Source organism: Protopterus annectens, chromosome 3.part1 (genome assembly GCF_019279795.1).
Source record: "Protopterus annectens isolate FY-2018-M chromosome 3.part1, PAN1.0, whole genome shotgun sequence".
In the NCBI taxonomy this organism is placed as follows: Eukaryota; Metazoa; Chordata; order Ceratodontiformes; family Protopteridae; genus Protopterus; species Protopterus annectens.
Window position 1 is genome coordinate 1181125110 of NC_056732.1, and position 17661 is coordinate 1181142770.

Consider the following 17661-nt stretch of genomic DNA (forward strand, 5'->3'; position numbering starts at 1 on the left):
CTTGGTTTTATTTGGGATTGCATGATCCATGCATTCCTAAAGGTGTTCATAGAATGTGTTTATAAAGGATTTTGTGGTCTAGGCCGTATTATCCACAGGCCCGGGGGCTTTGAAGGATTCCACCTCGGTTTTGAGGAGTGTGAAATTTGCTTTAGAGAAGTTTTTCACTGTGGTTTTCTGGGCATGGGGTCGGGATGTGAATATCCAGTGAGATTAGTTTATGGTCTGATCTTACCAGTGAGGGATACACTTCTGGTCTGGAGCATAGAGTCCACATGTTGGTGATGGTCAAGTCCAGTATGTTTTCCCCTCTTGTGGGAGTGGTAACAAGTTGTTCCATAGCATTTGAGTTTATAAATTCTAGGAACCTTTGGGCTAGGGTGTTGGAGCTAGAGTAATGCTGCCAGTCTATGGTTGGGTAGTTGAAGTCACCCAATATAATGGTGTTTGGAGAGACCTTCATATTTTCCGGTGTTCTCAGGAAGGCCGAGTGGGGTTCCTGGGTTTGAGAGGGTGGTCTGTAGCAGGCTATAAACTGGAAGGCAGTTTTACCCACTGTTAGTTGCACATGGATAGTCTCTGATCCTTCGTGCTGTGCCACCAACCTGGAGGTGTGGGTATCTTTGACGAATATTGATACTCCCCCTCCTTTTGTGGTTCGGTCCAAGTTTTGGGGCCGAAAAGTATGGTATGAGGTATAACCTGGTAGTGCTGGGGTGCTCTCGAGAGCCTTGAACCAGGTTTCTGTTACTGCACAGATATCGATGTTCTCCATGCTAAGGAGAGTTTCGAGTGCATGCATCTTGAGGTTTAGACTTCTGGTGTTGAGTAGCATTACTCTTAGTTTCTTATCCCTTGTGATACCTATGGTGGTGGGTTTGTCTTTTGAGCCTTGCCTAAAAAAGGAACTATGGGGGTAGCAAGAGCCTTTGCCAATATCCGAAAGCCCAGGGGTGACAGGTGCAAGCTGTCCCTAGTGAAGCATCGTGGCTTGTCAAGCATGTCATCCCAGGCTGACAGGCATTGGATCCCCTTTGAATTACACCAATACTTAAGCCAATTGTTGAAATTGATAATCTTGTCTTCATACTGTGGCATCATTCTTGGTGAGGGTAAGATGCTACTCAAGGTCAGGGTCATACCGGCCTGGGCTACATGCTCAGAGAGCTCCTCTATGTCTCTTTTCATGTAGTCCAGGGAGGTACGTCTCAGGTCATTCACACCAGCATGGACAATGACTGAGTCATATTTGTACTTGCCTTGGAGTGACCTGAGTACTTGGTTATGTGGCGCATCCTAGCGCCCGATAGGCAGCTCACCATGACCTTCTCCTTGTTCAGCCTGGTGAGCGGGACGTCAGTGTGCCTGATGATAGAGTCACCTATTACAAGTGTATCAGGTGTGTTGTTTAGCCTTAAGGGCTGTGACTGTTTGGCACACTGGCTTTGTGAGCTATGTGTTGCACGTGTTTTGTTTTGGGGTAGCGGTTGCTTGGGTGTCTGCTTTGGAGGTCTCTGCTGCTTAGGCAGATTTTTATTTAGAGCCTCCAACTATGTTTTTGTGTGTTTATGTGTTTGGTTTGCTGTCATGGTAGGTCTATGTGAGACTGGAATTGTAGTGAGTGTGGTTTCCTTCTCCTCCTGACTGGTTACGCCAGTACTGAGTTAAGAGAGCTTAGCCTCCAGTTTGGCTATATGGTTGCATCTCTCACATGTGTTGGAATTTGTTGGGAGGAGGAGAGGGTTGTCTGTGTACATTAGGCAGTTGCAACATTGCCTCAAGATTCCCAGGTTCACCAGCTGAACCGGAGAGGAGATTGACAACTGACCTTTGGACATGCTAGAATAGTATTGGGAATTCCTTTATAATTGAAAAAAAGGGCCAATGGGGAACAAGTTACTCAAGGGGAGTTTGTGAGGGTGTAGTGCTTTTCATTTTTTAGTGCTGACTTATATAATTGCAAAGCCACGCTACAGCTGGTTTTATAGAGGCGGACTTGAAAGAGCTTGAAATTGGCCCAAAACAGCCAACAGGCTACCAGATTTCTGTGCTGGGAACACTCCTCCAGGGACAGATAGGCTGCTTCAAGCACCCCACTGCCACTGGTGAACAAAGAAGCCTCCCTCTATCCAAGAAAGGAAATGGCAAAACAGGAACTTTCCAAAAGTCCAGAATAGAGCAAAGCCTGTATTTGGACTACTCTAGGTCAGGAAAGATGGGAAACAAGGATAACTTTTTTTTTTTTTTGCAACAAACAGCAAGAAATTGCAATAAATATGTAACACAGGCTAGCGCACTTGAGTGTGTAGCCTCAACAAGTAAATGCAACAAACAGGACAAACTTTAAAAGTGCAGGTGCAAAAACAACTTTAGACAGTTTAAAACAGTTCAAGAAGCAGAAATACTTGCAGTTTAGCTAGATCAGACAGTCGCCCAGATAGTAGCATGAAAAAAAAACACTTTTATCAGGTTAGCAGTCGCTCTTTTAGCCTCTCTGCTGCTAGCACCACTCTGCAGGACCATGAGGAGCTTGGCTGAGTAGTAACAAGCGCAAAAACCTCGCCAAAGCGGGTTTTATAGAGGGGGATTTGAAAAAGCTAGAAAGTGGCCCAAATTGGCCAATAGACTACCAGATTATTGTGCTGGGAACACTCCTCCAGGGATAGATAGGCTGCTCTAAGTTCCCCACTGCCACTGGTGAACAAAGAAACCTCCCTCTATCCAAGAAAGGAAATGGGCAACACAGGAACTTTCCAAAAGTCCAGAATACAGCAAAGCCTGTATTTGGACTACTCTAGGTCAGGAAAGCCCTTAGAGTTCTGCACCCCTACCCATAGGTACTATATACCTGTGTAGTCAGGCACAACCAAGGGTGTAGGTAGGCATACACAGTACAGAAATATGTCCAGTCGTCCTGAGCAGACTGTGCTAATGCCAACACAAACCACAAACTGTTCAGATGTGAGTAACATACTAATGACCGTATAGCAGTTCACAAACAGTGCATGTGCCTGATATTCATAATTGGTAGTACAGCATACTTAGATGTCCTCACCACTCTCTCAGGGGTGGAAGGTTTCAAATATCCCACCTAATGTATTGCATATGCACAGCTGTTGCTGGTAAAGAAATAGGCTGCTATGGACCTTCTCCACACCCATCGTGTATATCCCAAGCTAGTTTCCCTACTGTCTTCCCCTGTTTGAGCACCCTTTATCACCACATTCTTATCTCTCCATTTACTTTTCTGTCAAAGACATGAGCGTGGGGGTTAGCGGGAGTGAGCACTTGTAAACAGTAGTCAGCGGGTTTGCAACAGTGTGCGCATGTGTGCGCCTAGCTTAGCATTGCTAAGATATGATAAGCTTCGCCAAGCTTAGCTTACTATTGCTAACATAAAGTAAGCTAAGCTAAGCTTAGCTTAGTATTGCTAAAATACAATAAGCTAAGCTAAGCATCGCTTAGAGTCGCGAAGTGTTGTGCAAACCCGCGCCAACTCGCTTACAATTGCTTAAAAGTGCCTTTGTCACTCTGTATGGCAAGGCCCTTGTATTGCTCAGCAGGAAAATAAAATACCCTTGTCAGTCTCAAACCCCACACATTGGAATCACCAGTCTGCAAGATATACCACTAAGCCACAGCATATATGCAATAATTTGGTGCTGAAACAAATATAACATGCAGTACAAGGAGTGCATGTAAAGGGAAAATAGGAAAGCCATAGGAATACATTGCAATAAAGAAATATGACATGCATTACAAGGACTGAATGTAAATAGAAAATAAGAAAGCCATAGGAATACATTGCAATAAAGAAATATAGTTGAAAGTCAATCCACAGGCAACCTTGTAACCAGCAAGCGGACCACAAAAAAGATTTCCTTAACGCAAATTTTTATTTTCACAATAAGCAAGCGTTTTTGCTGTAACACCTGTCACAGCTTCATCAGAGGTACAAAGAACAGTTTCAAAACACTTTTTTGCATCAATAAAGAAATATAACATGCATTACAAGGACTGAATGTAAAGGGAAAATAGGAAAGCCATAGGAATACATTGCAATAACTACTGTTGTATGCCAGTTAATTCCCTAATTCCAAAAGAAAGTGCATACTCCCATGTATCCAGTGTTAGCATTAGGAGGTGTGAGTAAACTTACACACTGAGAAGAGTGCACTGAAGCAACAGTCAGGTTTCAGTACAACATGCATTTCACTGGCTACAACCCAGCTTCAGATATGAGACATATACCAACCTTCTGACTGACACAACAGTGTCCACAGCAAACAAGCATGGTCCCCACCTTGCAAAACTGAAAGGCCTACGCCTACCTAACCTATCATTTTATAGCAGTGTCCTGAAATCACAGTGAGAACTGCAATTACCACACAGCAGGCTGCATGCAATTACTAAATGGTGGGCACCAACTGGTGCAGAGGCCATCACATGCACATGTGCAGATACCTACAAAAGCAGCCTGTACTTGCTGTCCACACATGCAATAATATCATTGCAGCAACTGGAGAGAGAGAAAGCGAGTGAGAGAGAGAGACATACAGACAGATAAACAAACAAACAAACAAACAAACAGAGGCAGTTGGAGACCAACCCAATAATAACAACAAACAAAGGCAGTTGGAGAGACCAACCCAAAAAAAAAAAAAAAAACAGAGGTGGTTGGAGACACCAACCAACCAAAACAAAAAATAAAACAAACAGAGGCAGTGGAAGAAACCAATCTAAGCAAATAAAAAAAAAACATCAACAGGTACAACAGACTGAGGAGAGAAATACAAAGGTAAGGTATGTAACACAGATGTATTTGCTGGCATCCGAATGATGTGTCTGAAGGGTACTCTTGAACACTCCTTATGTGGTAACAGCCCGTATCTATATGTATATGCAGATGTGCATAGGGCAAGGGACATACTGCAACTGTTAGTGAAGGCTGGACATATATATGTATTTGAAGGTTGCTATGTGCACATATCTATGTAGGTTGTACTGTGTGGCATTGAAAACAGCAAGCAGTGCAGGTATATGTCATGTGATGGTTAAATGCTGTGGGACTGAGTTACAGCCAGTGAGGTCTGCTATGGCTATACGGCCTGAGGACAGTGAAATGCATTCTGCACAACACTGTGCAATATTATTACATAATTGTATGTCTCACAACTGTTCCATAATTGATATTCCCACCATGAAAGGTGGGCAGTATATGTGCATATATGTGCATGTATATGTACAGTATGTGTGTGTGTATATATATATATATATATATATATATATATATATATATATATATATATATATATATATTTATATACATATATATTTATATATCACCCTATATATACATATATAGATATATATATATATGATAAATTGATATGTAGATATATAGATATATACATATATAGATATATATAGATATATACATATATATATATATAGATATATATAGAGAGATATATAGATATATACAGATATATATGGATATCTATGGATATATATAGATATGATATATATATGTATATATATGTATATAGATATATATATAGATATGTATATATAGGGTGATATATAAATATATATGTATATAAATATTTATATATATATGTAGTGAGAGAGAGACACACAGGGTCAGACGTATTGCAACAGGTGCCTGGTGACCAAGGCATGGACTGAACACCAGTGTTGATACTGCAGTGCCATTCCCCATTCCAAAACACTTTACCCACTAACTACCAGATAGGTGGTTGCCTGACTAACACTGAAGGTGTCAGAAGGGAACATGGGACACAGGTGGACAGTAGCCTCCCCTTTGATATTCACAGTGCCACACTAGTCTTGTAATCTGTCTACGTGGTACGTGTCATCACAAACGATGTGTCATGCACGGAAATATAGGTCAGTGTTCCCCTGTACTCATCACAATGCCCCATGTGGTATGTACCTCACATGACAACTACAGCAAGTGGAAAGGCCACAGACTTACCTCACAAAGGGTAATATTGCCTTGAAACACATACCCTATGCAGACTGACTCACATAACCACAGCTACAGTGCGTTGTATACCGGCCACCCAGAGGTTACCTCTGCCAAACATACAAAGGTATGCCACACCCATAGCAGTCAGACAACCACCATGTCAACACCTCACAATCCCACCGGGCTACACGGCCTAGGTCCCTAGTCCCCGCAACCTCACTAAACAGCACATGCTGGAGGGATAGGCTCCTATTGGCAAATATGCCATACTCTGGAGTAAACCACCCAGCATGAACAAACAGGGCTCCTCAGTAGCAGATGTCAGACATATCCCTGATGATTGTCTGGGGGATAGGTAACACGCCCTGGGAATCATCTCTGTGTATCCGGTTGACAGGAGGAAGTGAAATCTAATTACATGTGTGTCACAGGCCAGGATAGCATATGGCTAGGTTGCTGTAGGCCCCAGGGACAATAGCGTATTACCTACTTATGACACAATGCACACAGACATGTACACAGTGCAATACCTGCTATGTGAGGTGGAATGAGTGTGACAGTGAATGTGTGCAAGGTCTGTGACGGTGTGATAGCTAAGTGTGAGGTTGTTTCTGTCATGGTCGTTTGTGTCCTAAGTGTGAGGCCAGAGAAAGATGTGTCAGTTATTGGGATGCAGACATAGTAGGATGGTATATGTTGTGACATAGTTCCTTGTGTACGACTATGGTGTCCCATCATAGGCTGAAGCAATACATGTATGCTCAGTAAGTGGTACTGCTGGTGAATCCAGCCAACATTTGAACTGTTGTACCACCTGAAGCTGTAAGCCTAAACAGCACAGTATGTTGTATGTTCACATTCCCTGGTAATACTGTCTTGTGTGTTTCCTGTAGTCTGCACAGATTACATTCCTCAGGCATAGGTATCTGTAAGTAGGGGCACACAGTAAGGTACATAGCAAATGATCATCTGTGTTAGCATACATTTGTGTGCTGTATGAATGTCTGATGTGTGTGTAATGATGCCTGTACCATGTCCGCAATCACATGTGTGATGCAGGGTTTGCGTGTGTACCTAGCAACATGTATACTCTGTTACAGCAGTATACCAGCTATATTAACAACTGTGCACATATGTTAGGTAGGGGTATGGCATCAACGACTAGGGTGGGTTACTGGTTATACTGTAACTGTACTTCACATTCATTGCAATGGATGACATATTTCTGCATGCATTAGCTTGATATGTACCCCCCTGGCAAGGCTGTGCATTGGATCCCAAACAGTGAGCCGAGTACTGGTGTATACTGGTGTGCCATATGGAGTGTGGCAGGCACTGTCAGCCAGTTGTGGGCTGAGCACTGATATGTGGTATTGAATGTGTGTATCTTCTGACAGACGAACAGATGCTATATATGGCAGTTAACTGATATCTGTACTGCATAATGTTAAGTGTGCCACATGACTTGCTCACACATATCGTTTACTTGTCTTCCAGGCTTATGACTCATCACAGAAACTCCTGCTACACAGCTGCAGAGGAACAGAAAATCCACCACAGCCTGGTTCAGCACTATACCCTGCTGTTTTCAAGGGCCAGCCAGCACCAGCAGGAGTGTACTGCACTATGGCAAGAACATGTTCGTCGGGTAAATGACATAGGTATGCATAACCGGACATATGAGCAGGTACGCCATCACTGCAGTGATTTAATTAGACATGTCCGGCGGCATGTGTCAGATATCCACAGACAACAGCTTGCCACAGGTGGTGGGGTGGCCATACATCCTCCTCACCAGAGTGGAGGAACTGCTGCTAAGTGTGGTGGCTCCTGGCCTACAGCAACAACAACATCACACATGTGTCATCATGGAGGCCGGAGCCACCCAGCATGGTGACATGGAGCATGCAGGTAACATGCCCTAGCTGTAGACTACTGTTACCTGTATTTTTAGATTATGCATGTGTGAGACGTGTACTGTGTTTAGCAGTTGTGCTGCCTATTGTGTGCAATACTAATAACTTGAATAGTATCTGTACACCTATGCCTGTTGTTCTACTGTAGTTTAGCACACTCACAGTAGCAATGTCACAGTTGTGGCCACTGACAAACTGTGTCATATTCTTGCAGGTCCGTCTGGTGTGACAGCAGGGCAGACGTTACATGCTGGTGAGTGTGTTAACACTTTAAACTTGGTATTGAACTGTGCATGTCACAGGTGAGGTGTAGGCCATGTACACATAACACACCTACTCATAATGCATGCTGTGCATGTTTGCTTTGAGACGTGAAACATCACAGTAATGTCAGTAGCTGCCTCAATCACATGCAATGCACAGAGCATCAGACACACATGTGGAAACACTGTATTGCACATTGGATAGGCATAGTTGACACACATGTACACAACATAACACGTTTGTCATACGCAGTACACCTCAACATGCTACACATAGTGTAACTGGACACCCGCTGCCAGGTCACACTACATTATCCCACATGTCATCTACACACCACACATACAATACCTGAGGGGTAGGGGCCTAGCATGGGGCTGTGCAACACTCCTCAACACATAACAGAGTCATGTTAGGCAGTGGTCCCTATTGGACACCTCGCACACCCTTGTGCAATGTGGCTGTGTAATTGTGAACTTAGCCACGGCACTGCGGTTCAGGTACAGCATGCTAGGCGGTGATCTAGCACATTTTAGTGGCCTTGAGTGACCACATGATGCATGATGATGATGGCTAATGGTACTACACCCCATACTGTTACAATGGCCATGTCCAGGATTGGTATCCCATCACGTATACATGCACCACTCATCCCGTGTGTGTACATAGCATGCATGTGCTACACCTGTGCCCACAATTATCTGCTACAGACACAGACACTGCAATCAGACATGGAAATCCATGTGACACACAGATAACACATGCGACCATGGTATGTATACCTGTGTGTGATGGTGCACAGGACATTGCAGAGCTTATAATACTTGCACAGAAATGTCATGTCCTTGTACACATTGTGTTCCAGGGTGTAGGCAATCACTGAACATGTACACACATGCACTACAGCCATGTACACTGTCATTAACTATGGCTGTCTACACTCACACTGCATGGACTTGATCAACACTTATTCTGCATGCTGACATGTGTGCGTGACTGTTTGCCTTGTGATACTGTCACCCACCTTCAACCAGTATTGAATATGATTTGAATTTCTGTTGTGTGTATGTATCTGCTGTAGTGAGGAGTGTGCATGTGTCCCTGTTTTCCTGTGTGCATGTGTTCCTGTGTTCCTGTGTGCCTGTGTGCATGTGTGCCTGTGTCCCTGTGTGCATGTGTGCATGTGTGCATGTGTTCATGTGTGCCTGTGTGCCTGTGTGCCTGTGAGCATGGGTTCATGGGTGCATGGGTGCATGTGTGCATGTGTTCATGTGTGCATATGTGCATGTGTGCATGTGTGCATGTGCAGACCGTAACGTGTGTTTCCTGTCTTCCTCTCACACGTGCTGAGGTAGGGCTTGGCGAAAGCAGCAGGTGACCTGAAGCCACTGCCACGGATAATGGTGATGATGACACATGTATTTTGGCACAGGGAGATTTGACAGAGTCTGTCATTGGTCCACCAATCAACAGTACACAGCGTTCAACCCCATCTATGCGCACACTCATACTGCCATTACATCCTTCACCACCAATGGCCATAGGGGAGGGACAGCATACAGTTGGCATTGACCAGAAGAGTGTGGTACCCATGGCACGTGCTTCCCCTCACAGCAGACATAGCTGTAGACCCAGAACGGTACCACATAGGTGGAGGTCCAGGGGTTCTCAGGGGAGAACCACTGGATGTATTGCCCCTGGCAGGCGTGCCCTCACAGGTCTTACAATGACCACTATGTTCTGGGCTGTAATGCAGGCTCAGGCTCTTATGGAACGGTACACCAGACAGGGACTTAGGGCATAGAGGGCACATAACACCGCTATCAATGAAAGCATCCATGACTGAGGTCATTGATAGACATTGGGGGGGAGAAAATAGATGCCCTCCACAACATGTCTTCCTCGAGCCAGGACCATGTGGGACAGTTGCGATGTCAACGCGGATGCATGCCAGCAACAGCAACAGCTGGCAGGGGTCACAGACGGCCCACAGCTCACAGCCGCTCCTGTAGTGGCAGTACCAGCCCCAGCAATGCTGGGGCTGGCCTGTCCATTGTCCGTCCCAGTAGACCATGTGCACATGGCTCTGGCCAGTTCCAGCAGGGACATGGGTCCAGTCATCATACCTCTGCCTCTGATGACAGTACCCAGTCAGGGTTGGTACCCGATACCGTCCGTAGAACCCCTGCCAGGCACAGGTACATGGTACATGGACACACCATGGCCAGAGACAGTGATCTGTACAGCCAAGCAGGTACAGTCTGTGGCTGTCCCACAAACCACCATATATGGCAGCCACATGGTAGAGCTGCGTGCATGCAGACACACACACATTAAGCAAACAACTAGGGCTCACACATACACACACACACATTACATCAACATTGGCCCATGCTATACTGTTGTCCCTCACACACACACACACACACACACACACACACACACACACACACACACACACACACACACACACACACACACACACACACACACACACACAGACATGTCAATTGGATGGGTCAATGTCAGGCTCTGGCAAACAACAAAACACCCTGTGAATATGATGATACCTGTGCAGCCTCCTGTCATCTGCATTATCCATGGAGGGACAGGCTAACATGGTGCTGATGCACAGGGTGATACTATAGCAGTGTAGCAATAATAGCAAGTTGTCAACAAGGAAGTCTAACTACATCCTTGTAGGTATATCTGAACAGACATTATGCATCAAAGCTCTGATTGTCAATGTAGCATTGTTTACACCACTATTAGGTCTGAGTATGTATTATCCACCCATGTGCCACTTTGCTGATGTGTGATGTGTTGCCAGCATGTGTTAGCGAGTGGACAGTATGTGTGTGATGTGTGCAGTACAGATTAGCAAGTGTACATCTGTGAACATGGTGGGTGCACACTGTCTGGATGTACGTGCATAGTGGACAAATGGGACGTGTGGCATACCCTGTTGTACACATTATTAACATCCCATTGCATCTTTCAATGGCCAGTATGCATTCCACTACAGTTATGTACTAACATGGGTAGACGTGTGTATGACATGGGTTGACACTATGCTGTGGGTGATACCGTTAATATCAGTCAATGATTTGCAGTCTAGTAGTATACACAACCTCAACAGCATGACTATAAGCAATCATTGGATGATGTCCTGACAAATGACACACAGTAGTAGGGAACTCAGTATCAATTGGATCCTTCCGGTGCTACACTATAACACTAACAAGTGGTGATGACCGCCACCCATTACTGTGACCACACCTGTGTGTCATATAGCCCCCTTAGGTACATGCAGACACACTAGGGATGTGTCCATCCAAATCTGGGAATGCATGGAATGGCCTACAATGCATTCCCTGGATGGGACGCATATCCTACACAAGGGTATCATACAGACAGATACCTGTTGTGTGATACATGCTGTATAGCAGTAAGCCGACTATGGCATAGTCATCCTCATGTACTATACATACTATCCCGTCAGTACCACACCGGTGGTAGCCCTCAACATGTATGTAGGGTACCATTGTGTACATACAGACCCATGTTATGTCATGTGTCCCTTGGTATCCACATATCCATAGGTATTGTGGAGTCCCAAGGTGTATCACAGACATTAGAGGCCTGAATGCATATCCACAAGGCAGTTGTATACCTATAATGACTGTCCATTCTTGGCAGACTCTGTTGTGTATGACCATGTCTGACATATACCCCAGGCATATACCCTCACTCACACTACTCTTAAGTAACTGTCATGGGTGTGTGTGCCACAGATGACCTGGGCCACAGAACATGACAGTGGATGGCCGTGTCACATACATACATATGTGACCTACGATCTGAGTAGCAGCGGCACAACCTGTCAATGGAAACAAATGTATTCATGTAGTATGCAGGCTTCACACCTATGTACTGATTGAGGCGACATGTACACATATATATTTGCCATGCAGATACCTGATGTCTGCAATGCACTTACTGTTGTCATCATACTATGTTATATCATAGTAAAAGCAAAACCCGCCATGTTTACCAACAGTGACACACACACACAGTCAGCATTTGTAGGATTCAAACCCCTACCTAACTATGTTATGATACTAGGGAGAAACACATTAACATGGCGTGCTATTTGCTTTACTGGCTGGTTTCTCTTCTCCTGCAGCATTTGTAGGATGGTGCCAACATCAGACTTTCCAAAGGGGAATGTACTTCTTTCAGTGTGTTTTCACAGTCTCCAGAAAGGGAACTCCTTTCAAAGACAATTGCATACCTACACACACTGTTTGCAGGATTTAATCCCCTACCTAACTATGTTATGATACTAGAGAAAGGCGCACGAACATGGCGCACTATTTGCTATACTGGCTGATTTCCCTTCTCCTGCAATATTTGTAGGATGGTGACATCATCAGCCTTTCCAAAGAGTAATGTACCACTTTTAGAGTGTTTTCACAGTCTCCAAAAAGGACACTCCTTTCAAAGATGATTGCACACATACACACAACCCTCCCCCCCCCCACACACACACACTGTTTGCAGCATTCAAACCCCTTCCTTATTATATTATGATACTAGAGAGTAACGCCTTAACTTGGCACGCTATTTGTTGCACTGGGTGGTTTTCCTTCTCCTGCTGTATTTGTAGGATGGTGACATCATCAGACTTTTCAAAGAGGAATGTACCTCTTTTAGTGTGTTTTCACAGTTTCCAAAAAGAACACTCCTTTCAAAGACAATTGCACACATACACACAACCCCCACACACACACACACACTCACTCCCTGTTTGCAGGATTCAAACCCCTATCTAACTATGTTATGATACTAGAAAGTGACGCATTAACATGGCACGCTATTTGCTTTATTGCCTGATTTTGTTTCTCCTGCTGTATTTGTAGGATGGTGACATCATCAGACTTTCCAAAGAGGAATGTTCCTCTTTTAGTGTGTTTTCACAGTCTCCAAAAAGGGAACACCTCTCAAAGGAAACTGCACACATACACACTTTGCAGGATTGAAACCCCTACCTAACTATGTTATGATACTGAAAAGAGACTCATTAACTCATTATCCTCCTGGTATGATGATGTGGACTATTGTCAGTGGGGGATGGGTATGTACATATATCTGCTGTGGTGTAGTGGTACTTCATGCAGACTGGTGTGTCCAAGGTCCCGGGTTCGAGACTGACAAGGGTATTTTATTTGGGGTTGGGAGGGTGGCCTAATGGTTAAGGTGTTTGCCTTACAAACACAAGGTACAGGGTTTGAATCTCACAGGAGATAATTGGCTAGGCTTAAAATGGCTTGCAATGGCAGTTAGTCTAGTACTAATCTATGAATCTATGAATCTATGAATCTATATGGGCCTGTCTGTCATGATGTCGGCATTGACACTCAGGTACAGTTAGCCCTGACTCAAGACATATATGGGTGTACATTGATATTTATGACATAGCTGAAGGAGGTGTCATGATTCAGTCTGGACTCCTTCTCAGCTCCTCTTTACAAAACACTAATGAACATGGGCACTAATCCCTGTTATACTCTTTTACATGCTTAACACCCTACTGATCCTTTGTGATCAGGTTACAGAGTATGTCATGATAATATCCTGGCATGTCCAGGGGTCGGTTTTGTGTGTACTCTTCAGTCCAGCTTGTGGATATTGTGATATCGACACAATGTCACATCTGCCTCATGTACACAGACAACCCTCTCCTACTCCCAACAAACTCAGATATATGTGTGAGATGCACCTATATAGACATACAGGGAGCTGAACTCTCTCGACCCATGACTGGCATAGTCTATCAGGTGGTGAAGGTAACCACACACACCACATATCATTCTCACATATCCTCTAGCAACAGCACTCAAACCCCATTAGCACACATTGACATACTCGGATGCTGTAAATGTGCTGTACCTAAGCAGCAGAGACCTCCAAAGCAGACACACACACACCTGCTACCCCACTACAATACCCACATATCACAAAGTTCACAATGTCAGTGTACCACACAGTCACTGCCCTTTGGGCTAAATAGCACACCTAATACACTTGTAATAGGTGACACTTATGTTCAGACACACTGACGTACCATTCACCAGCCCTGACAAGGGAATAGTCACTTTGGGCTGTCTGTTGGGTGCCAGGATCTGCCACATAACACAGTCAGTCAGGTCACTCTAAAGCAAGTACAAGACTGGCACCATCATTGTCCATGCTGGTGTGTGTAACCTCAGACGTTACTCCCTGGACCGCATGACATGATACATGGAGGTACACTCTGATCATGTAGCCCAGGCCAGTATGACCCTGACCTTGTCTAGCATCTTACACCCACCAATTATGATGTTACAGTATACAGACACACATATCACATTTAACAGTTGGCTAACAAATTTGTTTCATTCATAGGGGATACAGTGTCTGTCAGCGTATGGTGACATGCTCAACATGCCACATAGCTTCACTATGGACAGCTTGCACCTGTCACCCTTGGACTTTGGTATGCTGGCTAAGGCTCTTGCTACCACCAGAGTGCCTTTTTTAAGCAGGGCTCAGAAGACAAACCCACCTCCATAGACATTACAGGTTAAATGAAACTAAGGGTAATGCTGCTCAACAGCAGTTGTGTTAACCTCATATTGTGGCCACTCAGGACTCTCCTCAGTATGGAGGAGAGCAATATCTGTGCACTGACAGACACCTGGTTCAGGCTCGCTTATGCACACCAGCACTGCCAGGTTATGTTTCATACCATGCTGTCTAACAACAAGACTTGGAACAGACAACACAACTAGGGGGAGTACCCATATACATGACAAATACACACACCTCCAGGTTGGTAGCACTGCACAAAGCATCACAGACAATACATATACAACTACCATTGTGCAATACTGCCTTTCAGTTTGTTGCCTGCTACAGAACACACTCCCAAACTCAGGAACCACACTCCGCTTTTGTGGTAACTATGGAGAATATGAAGGTCTCCACAGACATCATTATATTGTGTGACTTCATATCCACACATATTGACTGGGGATACTACTCAAGCCCCGACAACCTCACCCAACAGCCACTACAATTTGTGGACTCATATGCTTTGGCACAACCAGTCAGCACAGCCACAAGGGGGAATACATATTGGACCTGCTCATCACCAACATGGGGACTCTATCTTCCACACCAGCGATATAACCCTCATTGGTAAGGTCAGAACATACATGTATCTCACAGGACAAACATATACCCTCCATACACCCATCCTGGGTAATCTTGGTGAACTTCTTATGAGCCAACATCTCACTTCACCAAAGCAAGGTGGTATCCTTCAGAGATCCTGAGACAGTGGCATATACAGCTCACACTGTTGCATCCTTTACATACACATTCTATGGGCACCTAGTGGACTGCATGGATTGTGCTATCCAAAATAACAACAAGACCCATTACTACAATGGCAGGGGACCTGTCTGGTAGAACCCGGCCATTAATAAGCTGTACAACATCAGGAGGACGCTACTACATGATAGAGCACAATCCCAGACTGGGAAGGCATCTGTGATCTGTACTAGCAGACAGCTGCAATCACTCATGGACTTTTCTAAGGGCCACTTCTACCAGACAATTGTATCTGACACGTAGGACTATCACACGGCCTTCCTCAGTTATGTCAGGAACCTGGGTGGACACTCACTGATATGCTGTGAGTTACTGCATACTGACTAAATCTACCCTGAACCCACTGGCATTGCCTACATCCTGGCAAACAGGTTCAGTGCAGATGTCTCCCACCCATCCCCCCTAAGGAGCAACTATCCATCCCAACAGAGTATAACCTCCCTGACATCACACAGTAACAGGTGAGTGCTGCCCTCCCCACAGCATACATCACAGTATCAATGTGACCAGATGGTGCCCCAGCCTGCATCATACATGAGCATCATGACAAACGCAACCCTCACATTACATCACTGTTCAATATCGGAGTTACCACAGGATATGTACCCAAGGAATGGTGTACTGCGACACTGGTCTCACTCCACAGAGTTGGTGCCACAGTGGACCACAGACAATATTGCCCTATAAGCCTATGTAGCCTGTTCTGCAAAGCTATGGAGCATATTGTCATAGGACTCCTACACATAGACATCGGGAACCTACAGACACTGTGTCCTACTCATTTCAGCATTGTTGTGGGTGATCTTCCCTCTTGAACCTGTAGGTATTGTTTAAATGGCTAACAGGTCCATCAACATAGGGATGGCTATCCACACAACCTACCTGAACCTTGCAAAACCATTCAACACAATAACCCACTTGGCCATTATGCATAGGCTCACCAGCGTCAATTTGGACACATATCTCACACAATGGATTGATACCTAGATCAGGGATATCACCCACATGGTCAGAATTGCAGGTGCCATGTCTGACTATACACCAGTTACACATGGCATCCCACACAGCTTGGTCCTGGGATCTCTCTTGTTCAGTATATATTTGTATAACATACAGGCTATCACAGGGGGAATATGGCTGAACATGTTCACACTTGACTACAAATTGGGTGCCATGATCAACTCTCCAGCTGCCACATGCATACTCAATCAGGGTCTCACAGAGATGGATGACTGGTGCCTGAACCATGGCCTACAGCTAAATGCCATTAGTTGCATAGTCATCCCCTTTGGGAGTAACAACATGCCCACACATTACCACATAGGTAGTACTCTAGTACTCCATTACATACAGTAGGAGTTGTTAGGGATTTGGGGACATCACTTGTTCGTACTGTCGCCTTTAACATTCACATTGCCAAAGTCGTTGGACACACCTTCTATGTGTGCCACCTTATCCCATATGGTTCACATCTAGATCGAGTGAGGTCATTGTGCCCCTATACTCATCATATCCATGCTTGGTTACAATGCCACATTTGGAGTGTACCTTACCTGACACCTGCAGCAACTGTACTGGCCACGGACGGTCCTCAACAAGCAGATCTAGGGACTCACACAGATGCCTTGCATAGTTCAGATGCAGTAACTCCAGCTCTACTCAGTCGCTTACCACCTACTCAGATATGATGTGTGCCTGTTGTTTACAGCTATACCCAAACCAGAATTACTGGACATGCTCCACCTCAGGATATCCAACTCTCTTGGAGCTACACACTGCAGGGACGTATACCTCAGCACAGATGTTAATAGGACATAGTGGAGGGACAGATTCTTATCCCAGAGGCTCCACTCACTACAGAATATAATCCCAGTTTCACATAGGCAGATCCACCCACTGACCACCTACTGGAGACATCTTGATGACTGTATGGGTGATTGAATATTTACCCTGGGATATCTTCTGTGTCCCTGCTAGACAGAGGCATACTAGCATAAACGTACATGGGCTATCTTGTGTGACCTACTATTCACACACACAGTGTAGTAATCTGAC